At 37.7% G+C, this 14,140-nt stretch overlaps 1 pseudogene; it reads right to left on the bottom strand.

Moving 5' to 3' along the window:
• Positions 1-238: 238 nt before the first annotated feature.
• LOC124096864 (large ribosomal subunit protein uL1-like) lies at positions 239-12,833 on the bottom strand (annotated as a pseudogene).
• Between the last annotated feature and the right edge of the window lie 1,307 nt (positions 12,834-14,140).

Here is a 14,140-nt window from a genome sequence, read left to right as displayed (position 1 = left end):
TCAAACAAAGCAACAAACAAACAAACAAACAAAAGAAAACATAGATTTAAACCAAAGTCCAAATGTCATCACCACCCATGGTATCAACCACTGTGTTATAAAACTTCCCTTGAGGACATGTTTAAAAGGGGCTTTGTACACAATAAGGAGCTGTGGAAATTGACTATTGATCACTATCATCACCTCCCCTTTCCTTAGACCCAAAGCTCTGATTACACAGAGCAATTTACCTTTTTTTTTTTTTTTTTTTTTTTTTTGGTAGCACTAGGATTTATTTGGATGTGCCTTAATACAGGCGCTGGGACTTGCCCATGGTGCTCTTGATGTATAATGCCCGGACATTCTGCCAATTCTTCTTGAGCAATAATGACACCAGGAAGTTGACAGCCAGGTGGATGTTGTAGACAAGCTCATCATCTGTCATCTTCACATGACTAACAGCAACAGCCAGACACAGCACCTTCTTCATTTGAAACTTGACTGTGGATTTCACCTCATCAACTTTGGCCACCTTGTTTTCATTGTGCACAGTGCTGCTGGTTCCCCGGGCCCCACACTGAGAATTTAGGGAGGGGAGTGGACTTAAGCCAGACGGTGCCTGAGAAGCGCTTGTCCTGGGGAGCATAGTTCTCCAAGCTGATCTGCAGCTGCAGCGTTTCCAGAAACTTGCGGCGCTTGCGCTGGTTCCGGTGCAGGACTTCCCGCACCGCCTCTTACAGGGTGTCGCGACAGACTTTGCTGCTTATGGCTCACGCGCCGCGCCGCAGTAACAGAAAAAGCCAATTTGCCATTCTTAAAGGCACTTTTACAGCTCTGCGCTTTTTCCCATACTGTTTTCTCTGCCAAAAGCATTTTTTTTCCTCTAAAATATATGCTTTCTCAAGAACCAGGTGGAAGATCATCTACGCTATGAAGTTCCCAACGCACTGGCATATTTCAAGTGTAGGAATTAAGACTTCTCCATCCTTGTTTCCCTGCTCCTTTCCATTGGTAAATATTAACTAGATAATTTTAACTCATTAATATTAAATGATTTATTATAAATTCAGTGAAATCAACCAAGGAAACTTTTTTCCCAAGGGATCTTCAATTATACCAAGAAAAATCTAATATGGTTGGGTGATACTCAAGACAAATAACAGTGTAATTTAAAAATGTCCGAAAGGTGGCACAGTAGTCACGGTCATAGCAGACAGAAAAGGGAGAGTGATAATTACAATAACTAATATTTACATAATGTTCGCAAATCTCTTCTACACATATTATGCACATGATTTCTTTATTTTTAACTTATTAGTTATAGGTGGACACAATATCTTTGTTTTGTTTGTTTATTTTTAGGTGGTGCTGAAGATCAAACCCAGTACCTCACAGGTGAGAGGCAAGTGCTTTGTCACTGAGCCAGGACACTTGCCCTATCTGCATGATTTCCTATACCCATTTGAAGAAAAGAGACTTTTCCAAATCCTAGAATCAATTAGGTGACATGATTTCAAAAGTTCAACAGGGAAGTCTTGTGATTTTCCTTTCAAATTAACTCTTCCACTCCTTGAAAATGTGTAAAATGTTACTTCAGGAGCTTCCACTCTTTGGCTATGCCTTTAAATTTTAAATATTTATACAGGGTGAGGAGACTGTATGAAATATTTTAATTCATTTGTACTTTAATGTAAAAAGTTCCAAATATATTCTTGAATGTCATTTGAATTAAGTAGGTTTGATGGCCACCATGAGAAGGCATATGAGCCTTGGGATATGAAGAAAGGCCCCGGAGATGAGAAGGTGGGTGAGGGAAAGGAAAGGGAAACTAGGAAGTTTCCTTAACAGCAGTTTTGCCAGGGGCCAGTCTGGTTCCCTATTGTAGTAGCCCATTGCTAAGACATTCCATTCATCAAGAGATTGGTTATTCCAAAAAGTTGAGAGCTCAATTTATGAGTGTATAAAGTATTATGTAACTTGGCAAATTCTCAAGAAACCCTTTTCAGCATCTTCTAGCTAGAAGTTAGAAAACTAAGAGTCAAATCTGGGGTTTAAAAATGAAAAGTGTGGGCTAGGGTTGTGGCTCAGTAGTTGAGTGCTCACCCACCATGTATGAAGCACTGTGTTCAATTCACAGCCACATAAAAAATAAATAAAATAAAGGTATTATTGGGCTGGGGCTGAGGCTCAATGGTAGTGCCCTTGCCTGGCATGTGTGAGGCACTGGGTTTGATTCTCAGCACCACATACAAATAAATAAATAAAGGTCTATCCACAATTTTAAAAAGTATTTAAAAAAATAAAATAAAGGTATTGTGTCCATCTACAACTAAAAAAAAAACTTAATTAAATGAAAAGAAAATCTGCCTTCTAATTTTGGCACCTGAAGTTCAGTTTTAGAATCTCAGACTTTGACAGAACTTGGAAATCAAAAATAGAACCTGGAGTCATAGATTAGAATGGAGTATTACAAATATAGAATCTTGAGTTGCCATTACTGAAATCCCTGTAGTAAAATTTCAGATTCTGATTATTGTACTGAACTATAGGATTCAGAAACGGAGAGTGAAGCTAGACTTCAAACAGTAGAACTTTGTATTTCAATTAGTAGTTGAGTTTTGCTTGTTAGTTGATTTGTTTTGTGGTACTAGGGATTGAAACCAGGGGCTCTCTACCACTGAAGTACATTTTTTTTTTAAATTTTGAAACAGGGTCTCTCTAAGTTGCTGAGGCTAGCCTTGAACTTGTTATCCTCCTGCCTTCACCTCCCAAGTAACTGGCATATGACACTACGCCCTGTTCATGTATTGTTTCAATTAAGTTTTTCAGGGCTGTTAGGAAACTCACTTAGATTTGCATAAATAATAGGAATTTATGATACATGTAGAATTGAATAAAAGTGTCTGATGGGGACATCACAGCAAGACCATATGAAGCAAAACTTCTGTACAGTGTGGCTTTGAGTACCCAGTAATGTAGTCTGGAAATGAAATAGATACTGTTATATACCACCCAGATCCCCCATTCTAGATCAAGGCAGGCATATCTCCAACTTCTGAGTTCCTCTCTAAGAACTGCCCATTACAAGGAGTTGCCCATCCAAGGGCAGATTTTTAGTAATTCCTTTTTTCCAATAAAAAAATACATTTGCACCTTGCTTTTCTACTTAGATCTCAGAAATTATGCCTCCTTCATAAGTGCAGTCTGAATCCAATGACTTGCTGGTGGTGGGGTCAGTGGGAGACATAAAAGTCACCCCTGTGTCTCAATTTCGGATGATTCTAGAGGGTTATTTTGCTCCTGAGCTCTGGTAGGATCAGCAGATTTTGTTGCAGTTGCATCACAGTCCAACTTCTTCCTCTGCACCCAGTCATGGGTCGCTCACTTCTTCTCAGGTGTTGATGGTAAGTGCATCCATCAATAAGGCCTCTTCCCGCTTATCTCTGATTCAGAGGGTTTCCCAGAGAACCTGAAACATCCCCAGTCCTTTTTTATATTTTATTTAGAGACTAAGTCTTGCTGAGTTGCTCAGGGCCTTGCTGAATTGTTGAGGCTGGCTTTAAATTTGCCATCCTTCTGCCTCAGACTCCTGTGCCACTGGGATTACAGGTGTGTGTCATCATGCTAGGCTTGTATTGTAATTGTTATCAGGTAACTTCCCAATCTTCCACATAAACCTCACTTCCTTACACCCCTCCTTCAGTTCGTATTCCCCTTGGGAATACAGATCTCGATTTCCCCCAAAACTTTTGATTGTGAAAAAAATTTGTACATACGAAAAATTTAAATAAATGCCCACATACTTAACTTCCTATGTTTAGTAATTAATATTTTAATATATTTGCTTTGTTATTCTCTTTACTATATGAAAGTTGCAGATACCATGACACTTTACCATTAAATATTTCAGCATAAACCTAATAATTAGGAAAATACCATTATTATACCTAATTAATTAACAATTCTTTAATATCATGTTACCAATTGTCTTCAAGTGTCTTTTGTAGTTAGTTTTGTTTGATTTTCTATCAGTCTTCAGTCACTGCATTGGATTACTATGTTTCTTATATCCTTTTAATCTGAAACAGTTGTCTCACTTTTAAAAAATTACAATAAAACTTTTTGGACTGATGAGACCTATTATCTTAAAAAATGTTCCACATTCTGGACTGTTTGGATTTTCATTAAGTAGAAGTTAAATTAAGAAGTTAAACCTGGGGCTGGGGATGTGGCTCAAGTGGTAGCCGCTCGCCTGGCATGCGTGCGGCCCGGGTTCGATCCTCAGCACCACATACAAACAAAGATGTTGTATCCGCCGAAAACTAAAAAAATAAATATTAAAAAAAAATTCTCTCTTTCTCTCTCTCTCTCTCTTTAAAAAAAAAAAATAAATAAATAAATAAAAAAGAAATTAAACCTAAATTGACTAAATTTAAGATAGACACTTTTTTTTTTAATTTTAAATATTTATTTAGTTAGTTAGTTCTCGGCGGACACAACATCTTTGTTTGTATGTGGTGCTGAGGATCGAACCCAGGCCGCACGCATGCCAGGCGAGCACACTACCGCTTGAGCCACATCCCCAGCCCCAAGATAGACACTTTTGGCAAAACTGTTTCATAGGAAATATTGGGAACTTCATATTCCATTACATAGGGAGGCACGTGATGTCAAGTTGGCCGAGTCTTAATGATGCTAAGTGTGATAATTTGGTTAAAATGATGCCAAATACTCTCTTTCCACTCATACACACCTTGCAACATACAAGTTAACTACAAAGCTGTACTTAGATACTACATACGATCTTTCACCTTTTAACATCTATTGAAAGGCTTATGTGAATCAGTGATTTCACTGGTGGTTGAAATGTGATGATTTTTCTAATTCTGTCATTTCTTCTGCACTTATTAGCTGGCATTTTTCTGAAAAGAACCTTACCTCCAACTCGGAATGAACTAGAGTTCTTTCTTAAAACTTGATAAATGTTTAATCCTTTTCTCTATACCATCAATTTTAAAAGTAAGATCTGGGGAAATAGTCACTTCTAATTAGGGTTGTTTGAGGGAAGGATGGGCAACTGTGAAGCCATCCTATATAAGTTCTGAAATTCATAATTTTGGAGTTTCTCTTATTTTGTACAAATAATAATGTATGTGCAAGTCCTTGTTATATCGTGCTACTGGAAAATGCAGCATAGAAAACTGGTGCTAAGACTACTGTGTCAGTAAAAACAGTCTTATCCCTGATCCAGGAACAGAAGTCTAGTGTGTGTGTGTGTGTGTGTGTGTGTAAATGAAATAACATCTGAGATCCTTTAAATTTTACAACTTAACACTTCATACTCCCTCCTCAGCCCCTTTTATTTGCCATTCATCACATTAACATTTTTTGAGAGTTCAGACCAGTTTTTTAGTAATTTCTTTTTTTTCCAATTAAAAAATATTTGCACCTTGCTTTTCTACTTAGATCTCAGAAATTATGCTGCATCAGTATACAGAGATCTTTCTTTCTCACTTTTTTTTTAAAGAGAGAAAGAGAGAATTTTAATATTTTATTTTTTAGTTATCGGCGGACACAACATCTTTGTTTTGTTTTGTTTGTATGTGGTGCTGAGGATCGAACCTGGGCCACACGCATGCCAGGCGAGCACACTACCACTTGAGCCACATCCCCAGCCCCTCTTTCTCCCTTTTTATAGTTTGCCCAATACTTGATTGTTTGGATAATCTCTATTTCCCTGGTACATAGCACAGGAGTATACCATAGGTACTCAGTGAGTGTTTTTGAAATGAATGATGAATCAGGAACAATTTAGCAGAAGAGCAAATTATGGCCTGTACAAAGAATAATTTAGAGTCAAACAAACCTGGGATTTAAATCCAGCTGTCCTGACATTGAACAGTTTGTCACAGTGGCTAATCAAGTAAGCCGTGAAACGAAGAGTACCAAGCTTTCAATCTACCACTTACTTGGTTGTATTTCCAAGTGTGCTTTAGTGTCCTCATCTATTAAAATAGTAATAATAAAAGCACCTACTTCTCAAGGTTATTGTGAGGATTAAATGGGTTAAATGTACAAATCATTGATAAAAGCCCTAGCTCATAGTAAGAGTTCAATAAATGTTACTATATATTAAAAATTTTCCAAACCTGTTTTTTCATATGTAAAACAGGGCTAGTAAAACCAAACCAAAAGGGAAGATGTTGAGGACTGAGTGAGACAGTGTTACTTAGCATGGTGACCAGAACAAAGAAGTCATCTACAAATGTTAGTTATCCAGACCAGGGGACAGGGGAGGAGTACGTTATTGGGATCAGTACTGTATACTCCTTGAGCAGTGGACTGTTTGTTTGTTCACCAACTCAGGTACCTGTCACACCAGTTTCTTTTTTTAATTTTTTTTAAAATTGTGAATGGACACAATACCTTTATTTAATTAATTTATTTTTATGTGGTGCTGAGGATGGAACCCAGTGCTAGGAAAGTGCTCTACCTCTGAGCTAAAACCCCAGTCCTGTCACATCAGTTTTAGAGTTAGGCAAATCTATTTAAATTGTAGCCATGATACTTTGGAGCTGTGGGATTTTGGACAAGTTACTTAACCTTTCTGATACATATTTTCCTTGTTGATAAAAATACAGATAACAGTAGTACTTACCTCAGGGTTGTTATTCTAATTAAATAGAATTATAGGTATAAAGTTATTTAATTTTACTTTGATGATAAAAGAGTAAAGCAGATACCTGCCCATGTATGTATATGTTATGAAATATTTTATATATTTTTTTATTTTGTAGATGGACACAATACCTTTATTTTATTTATTTATTTTTATGTGGTGCTGAGGATTGAATTCAGTGCCTCACACATGCTAGGCAAGTACTGTACCACTGAGCCATAACCCCAGCCCATGAAATATTTTTATGCAATATTTTGTATTATCTCCCTTGGTTGACCATAAGAATGCAACTGGCAAATCTCCAGTTACAGGGAGGGTAATTGCCAAGGTTCCAGAGATACTGAAATCCATTTGTATTTAGGCCATACATAAATACAAATTTAGGTATGAACCATTGTGTGGCAGAAATATTAAGGTAAACCTATTCCTGGGAGATATGGAACTCCTCTGATGGTTGACTTAAGTTGAAGAAGCCCCAATGACTTTGGAAAACCTTCCTCAGACTGCAAAGCAGACTACAATACTTCTTCTCAACCTTCTTCTTCACTCCTATACTCAGGGTCAGACTTGTATAACAGTCTGACAGCTCCTTCAACCTGTTCCAGATCTGGACCTAATTTCTCTTAAATTTTGGTGTTTTTCCTTAATAAAATCCTTGCATGATTAATTCCATCTTGGATTCTTCTAGGTCCCAGACTACTTCCCCCTACCTTGGAAAAGGAGTACTTAAAATTATGAATGTGTCTTTTCTTTTTAACTGCTAGAATTCATGACGAGTATATTCATGTCCAGATATTATCTGAGTTTTATTCTGGAGAGAATATTGTAAAAAGTGTGATGCTCAGTTACTGACTACTCCTGCTCCTTCTCTTCCACAGATGTTATCCCCAATAAATGTTGCAATTTATCTCTGTCTTGGTATCTACTTTTTAAAAGTCATGAACTGACACAGCCTATCCAGAGAAGGAAAATTCCTGTGTTCTGACTAGAACTCATGAGAAGAGCAGGGGTCAGTGTGGATAAAGGGGTGTCTACAGATGAGGTTCTCAATCCACTCCTTTCTCTCACCCATTTTGTCTCCAAAACAGCTCCTAATGCGCTTAAAGATCAATATATTCAAATATAAGGGGCTGGAACAGTGGCTTAGTGGTAGAGCACTTGCCTGGCATGTGTGAGACCCTAGTTTTGATCCTCAGCACCACATATAAGTGAATAAATAAAGTAAAAAAAAATCTATTGACAACTAAAAAATATTTTTAAGAAAATATATTCAAATGTGAGAATCTAAATAAGCCAAACTAAGTTTTTCTAATTCACAAGCAAGACTATCAATGACAAAAAGTGATTATGTAACTTAGTAAATTAGTGGTCATGATTGTATGCCAATCTGGGGTTTAGAGCAAAATCAAATCTGTGGGAAACTTCACATACTATGTCTTGGGGTTTAGTTCTATTTTATTAAGCCCAGTCAATAAGGTTAAGGAAATGACTCTCACAACCAACTGCCTAATGTGTTTCATTGCTCAGCTTTATTGCTGCCATTCCAAATCATCCCTGAAACCCCTGAGGAAAGGAAGACAAGGGAGATAAAAGGCAAAATAACACAAGTGGTAAAGTAGGAATCCTCTTTTATCCTTCATTATTGTCAGGAGTGGATGGTCACTGGTGCAGACAACCAGTACTTCTGGTAGACAACACAGAGCTTTATGGAGGAAATTATGCAATACAAAGACATTTCTATGCTCTACTTGCTGTCCCATGTGCTTGAGTAGCTGGTGTGTGGATAGTATGGGGGTAGGATATTCTAATCTGTAATGTTGAATCAGATAAAAGAATCATTGCAAAGTCTATCCACGGCCTGGAACCTGGTTCCCTGGTTTTAGTCATAGTCAAGACAACCTGACCTTGGTGGCCAGTCATACCATGAAGCACATACATGATATGAATGTTTTATTGCTTATTTTTGTAAAAGAAAAAAGTCATATTTTCACAACCATTTTTTAAATTATCTATAGAAAGGATCTTTGATTTCTTTTATTTCTTGGTAAATATTTTGCAAAATTTAAGAAGATACATAGATATAGATAGATAGTCTGGCATCTAAAAAGACCAAGACTACTCCCCCAATATCCCACAGTGACATAGTCTCATTATATGCTAATGAATGAAGTGGCAAAAATTAGATATGTATTTAGGTCTAACTCCCAAATCCATTTTCTTTTTACTTGGAATTGATATTCTTATAAGCTGTCCTTTCTGGATCCCATGCAAATTACTTTCTGAGAAAAATAACTGCTAGTAAGTACTCAGTTTTGTGCAAAGTACATATCCTCCATAAAATGCTAAAATAACAATAGTAATAATCTACCATTGACAGTATGCTTAGAATTTATTAAGTCATACAGAATCCCAGGAGGTGGAGAAGACATTTAAAATTATCAAGTCCAGGGATTTTTCAAACTGTTCAGGTAATAGAGCTTCTAGAAGTCACAGTGTTCTCTGTAAAACATCATGGATCACAGGCAGTTAATATCACATATAGACTAGCAATGATTTTACTAGCGGACATAGCATGGTGTAATGGGAAGGGGCAGGCTTTGAAGTTTCAGAGCTCTGACTTTCCCATTTATTAACTTGTGACCTTGAATAAGTAACTTTTATATGCCTCTGTCATTACTTGAAAAAGGGGAAAAGCAAATCCCTATTGTAGGACTATTAAGGATTACTTCTGAAAAATGTATGTCATATTTGCAACTTAACAAATGGTGGCAACAGATCTATATATACTTCCTTATCCAAGATGCTTGAAGTCATATTTATTTTAGAATTAAGAATTTTTTAATTTAAAAATATAGTATAGGGCTGGGATTGTGGCTCAGCGGTAGAGCGTTCGCCTAACACGGGCGTGACCCAGGTTCGATTCTCAGCACCACATAAAAATAAAGGCATTGTGTTGTGTCCATCTACAAAAAAAGATTCTCTCTCTCTCTCTCCCTCCCTCCCTCCCTCCCTCCCTCCTTCTCTCTCTCTCTCTCTCTCTCTCTTTAAAAAAATATATAGTCATATGTCATATAAATACCCCTAGTTGTATTCGAGGCATTACTTCACATTTTTATTTTTGTGGCATTTGCACCAAATTTATTAAAAAATATAGCTGGGCTCAGCGGTAGAGTGCTCTCCTGGCATGCATGAGGCCCTGGGTTCAATCCTCAGCACCACATAAAAATAAAATAAAGGTACTATGTACACCCACAACTAAAAAAATACATACTAAAATATATGTATGACTTAAACCATTTTTAGTTGAGTTGGAAGTTTGGATTTGTGGACAAGGATTATAAACATGTTTTTTAAAAGTTTTTTTGGTTGTTGTTGTAGATGGAAACAATACCTTTATTTAATTTATTTATTTTATGTGGTGCTAAGGATCAAACCCAGTGCCTCACATGTGCTAGGCAAATGTTCTACCATTGAGCCACAACCTAGCCCTATAAACATGTATTCTTAGTTGAAGATAATATTACTACTATATGTTTTGGGTCTTCATAGCTTGGCAAACATTGTTTTGTATTTTGTGATGCTAGGGATCAAACCCACATGCTAAGCAAGCTCTATTTTATTAAACTATATTCACCTAGCTCCTGGATTTTGTTTATGTTTTTATTTTTGTTTGAGACATGTTCTCACCATTTTGCCCAGGCTGATCTTGAACTTGCAATCTTCATGCTTTAGCCTAATGTATCTGGAATTTACAAGCACCCACCACTATGTCCAGCTCCTGGCCTTGAATTTGGCAATCCTGCTGGCTTCACCTCCTGGGATTACAGGTATGTGCCACCATCCCAGGCTGGGATACAGTTCTTGTTTCAGAATTTCCCTGTGGGATGAGACTGAAGCTGGTCTTAGAATCAATATTATTCCTTATTTTTTCCTCCTCTACACTAAGTTGCTTCCATCTCTCCTCTCTTCTTAAGAACAAATTCTTCAATAAATCACTTGAACCAGAATCTCTGTCTCAGGCTCTGTGTCTAGGGACTCTAATTTAAGACATTTGGTACCAAGAGTGGTCCTAGGAAGCGGACTCTAAGTATAGAATTCCAGAGTTGAATCACACAAGGACTAGGTGGCAGTGTGGTGTATGAAGTGAACGTGGTGTATGCCAGGTGAATCCCTGGCATGCTATATGTCTCGTTAAGACTTTCACTGTGGGGAGTTGTGGTGATACGGAGGTAGAAGGAAGGGGATTCTCTGTCTAGCTGGTGCAATGTCCCAGCATTTGAAAGATATATGGGAAATAACAGCTATCAGGATTGTGGTAGTGGGTACTGTTGCTAAATGCCAAAACTGATGAAAGAAAATGATAGACTCAGATGTATCAATCAGTAATTTAAAGCAAAGAACCTCACTGGTATCATTTAAAGAAAACCTCACTCTTGCAGCTAGTTATTTACTAGGCAGAATTGTAAGAGTGGGAGATTTTAGAAAAGGCTTGAGTTTTAGCATAGGCAAGTCTCACAAAAGTTGGGTCCTAACAGGGAAGAAGCAGGACACTTAGATTAGGAGTGAAGATATGTAGACAGATGCATTTGAGAAGCTTGAATTTTATGATTATTTTTACTCCACTGGGCTTACATAGAAGTGACCCACTGTCCCAGGTAGGAAGATAAATGCCAGCTTTTTTCTTGTTTGTGGGTACCTTATAAAACAACACAGGTTCTCCTCAGGATCTGTCTTGATCATTCCTACTGACCATCAGATCCATAACTAGGATCAAATGTACAACTGGGCAAGCGCAGGATCCGCTAAGGGGAAAGAGAAATAATATGCCAAAGTATTTGTACAATCTGACTTACATCTACAGGTGAGTGCCTGGAGGGTATGCTTAAGGGCTGGATAAATAGAAGTGGACTTTAAAGATGGATAGGGAATGTTCGTCAATACTGGGGCACTCTCAGGCTCGGCCTATAACTCAGTGGTAAAGTACTCACCTAGCATACATATAGCCCTGAGTTCCATTCCCAGTACTGAAAAAAAAATTGGGGCACTCTCCTGTGAAAGATTTAACAGGGCCCTAAGAGATGACTCAATATATAGCTGAGGTGGCTTTGTAAAGCTTGAGAAGTTGACAGTCCACATCTACATAAGAAAGTATCACAACTCCTGGGAAACTGGTGAAAGGAATCAAAGGGCTCAGATGGGGATGGGGTGTAGAGCATGTGCTTAGTATGGTAGTTCAATCCCTAGCACAAAACAAAACAAAAAGCACTGAGAATTACTGGAATGGAACAATACTTAAGTCTGGAAAATCTACGAGAATGTTGATCATGCTTTTCAAGGCAGCAAGTTGGGGGAAGTCACAGCATGATTGAATTTTGTAGTAGCTATCCTAAGTTAGACATGGTAGGAGATGGTGGACTCCTTAGTAGCAATGCAAATAAGATCTCAGCACAGCAGAATCTAGTTGATAGCACTTAATCGTGTGACAAAGAGTAGACTAAATTTCAGAATGGTAGCCTCGAGGGCACGGCCTGTAAGAATTTTGAAGATGACTCAAAGAACATGGTGCTCTTATAATGGGATAGATTGCCCACTATATGTGACTAAAAGAGATTAAGAAGGGATAAGGGCTGGGGTTGTGGCTCAGCCCTGGGTTTGATCCTCAGCACCACATAAAAAATAAAATAGGTAAAATAAAGGTATTGTGTCCAACTAATACTAGAAAATAAATATTAAAAAAGAAGGGATGTGGCAAATAAAAATAAACAAATAAAATAAAGGTATTCTGCCCATTTACAACTACAATTTTTTTAATTATAAAAGAATAGATGAGAAGACAGATGAGGCGGTGCATGCTTGTAATCCCAGCAGTTTGGGAGGCTGAGACAGAAGGATCACGGAGTTCAAAGCCAGCCTCTGCAACTTAGTGAGGCCCTAAGCAACTTAGCAAGATTCTGTCTCAAAATAAAATATAAAAAGGGCTAAGAATGGGCTGGGGCTGTAGATCAGTGGTAGAGCACTTGCCTAGCATGCGTGAGGCACTGGATTCATATCCTCAACATCACATAAAAATAAACAAATAAAATAAAGGCATTCTGTCTGATCCGCCCTGGTCCTTGAGCAAGGTCACCTTACATGCAGTGTCACTGCAAGTGACCTGGGTCATGCCATGCGTCATTCTTACTTAGCAATGGCCCTCAGCATCTGTCCATCTACAATTACCAAAAAAAAAAAAAAAAGGCTAAGGATGTGGCTCAGTGGTTAAGCATTCCCTGGGTTGAATCCCTGGTACCCTTCCACCCTGCAAAAAGGTTGAGAAGACAAAAAGACAAATGCTATATGATTCCAATTATATAGTGGATCAAAAGTGGTAAAATTCATAAAAATGGAAAGTAGAACGATGTTTTCCAAGGGATGAAGAAGGGTAAAATGAGAAGTTGTTTAGTGGGATAAAGTTTCAGTCTTGCAAGATGAAAAGTTTTTGGAGATCTGTTGCACAACAATGTGAACATAATTAATACTACTGAACTTAAAAATGGTTGAGATGGCAAATTTTATGCTGTTGTTTTTTTAACCTCAATTAAAAACTTATTTTATAAAAATAAAAGAATGAGGGCTGGGATTATGGCTCAGTGGTAGAGCGCTCACCTAGCACGGGCGGGACCTGGGTTTGATCCTCAGCACCACATAAAAATAAAGGCATTGTGTTGTGTTCATCTACACCTAAAAATAATAAATATTTTTAAAAAATAAAAATTAAAGAATGAGGAGAAGGCTGAGTTCAGTTACTACATTGAAGTCACAAATCTTTGTCAGTTCTCAGACCCAGAAACCATCAACTGAAGGTTGATGGCCATGCTCCTATTTCAGAAGGACCCTGCTAAACCACAGCAAATATATGTAGTAGTGATTCCCCTACTTCTTCTCCAAAGGAACGAATGGCTATTTATTCAGAAAACTCTACACTGGAATAAGGAAATGATCCAGATTTTTCTAGGGTTGTTGGATACAGGGTCCAAGTTAACACTAATACCTGGGACCTAACACATTAGCATGGTCCCCCTACTGGAATGGCAATATATGTGGGTCAGGTAATAAATGGAGTCCTAGCCCAGGTCTGTCTTATCTACCCACTTGTTTCTCCTGTTTCTGAGTGTATAAATGAAATGATACACATAGATTTGGCAGAACCTTCACATTAATTTCTTTTAAAACATTTTAGTTATAGATGGACACAATATCTTTACTTTATTTGTTTTTATGTGGTGCTAAGGATTGAACCCAGTGCCTCACACGTGCTAGCCAATTGCTCTACCACTGAGCCGCAAACCCAGTCCTCATGTAAGTTTCTTGATCTGTAGACCATGAGCTACTGTAGTAGTAAGAAAGGGCCAGTGGAAGCCCTTGAAACTGCTCTTTGACAATGGCTAAGATAATAAATAAAAAATCTATCACATTATAGTGGAATAGCAGAGTTTAGTATCT

The sequence above is a fragment of the Marmota monax genome, unplaced genomic scaffold, assembly GCF_021218885.2.
Source record: "Marmota monax isolate L192 unplaced genomic scaffold, Marmota_monax_Labrador192_F-V1.1 WCK01_AAM20220418_F8-fsc00023, whole genome shotgun sequence".
Taxonomy (NCBI): Eukaryota; Metazoa; Chordata; class Mammalia; order Rodentia; family Sciuridae; genus Marmota; species Marmota monax.
Note: the sequence above shows the minus strand (reverse complement) of the source record. Positions and strands in the feature narration are given on the sequence as shown.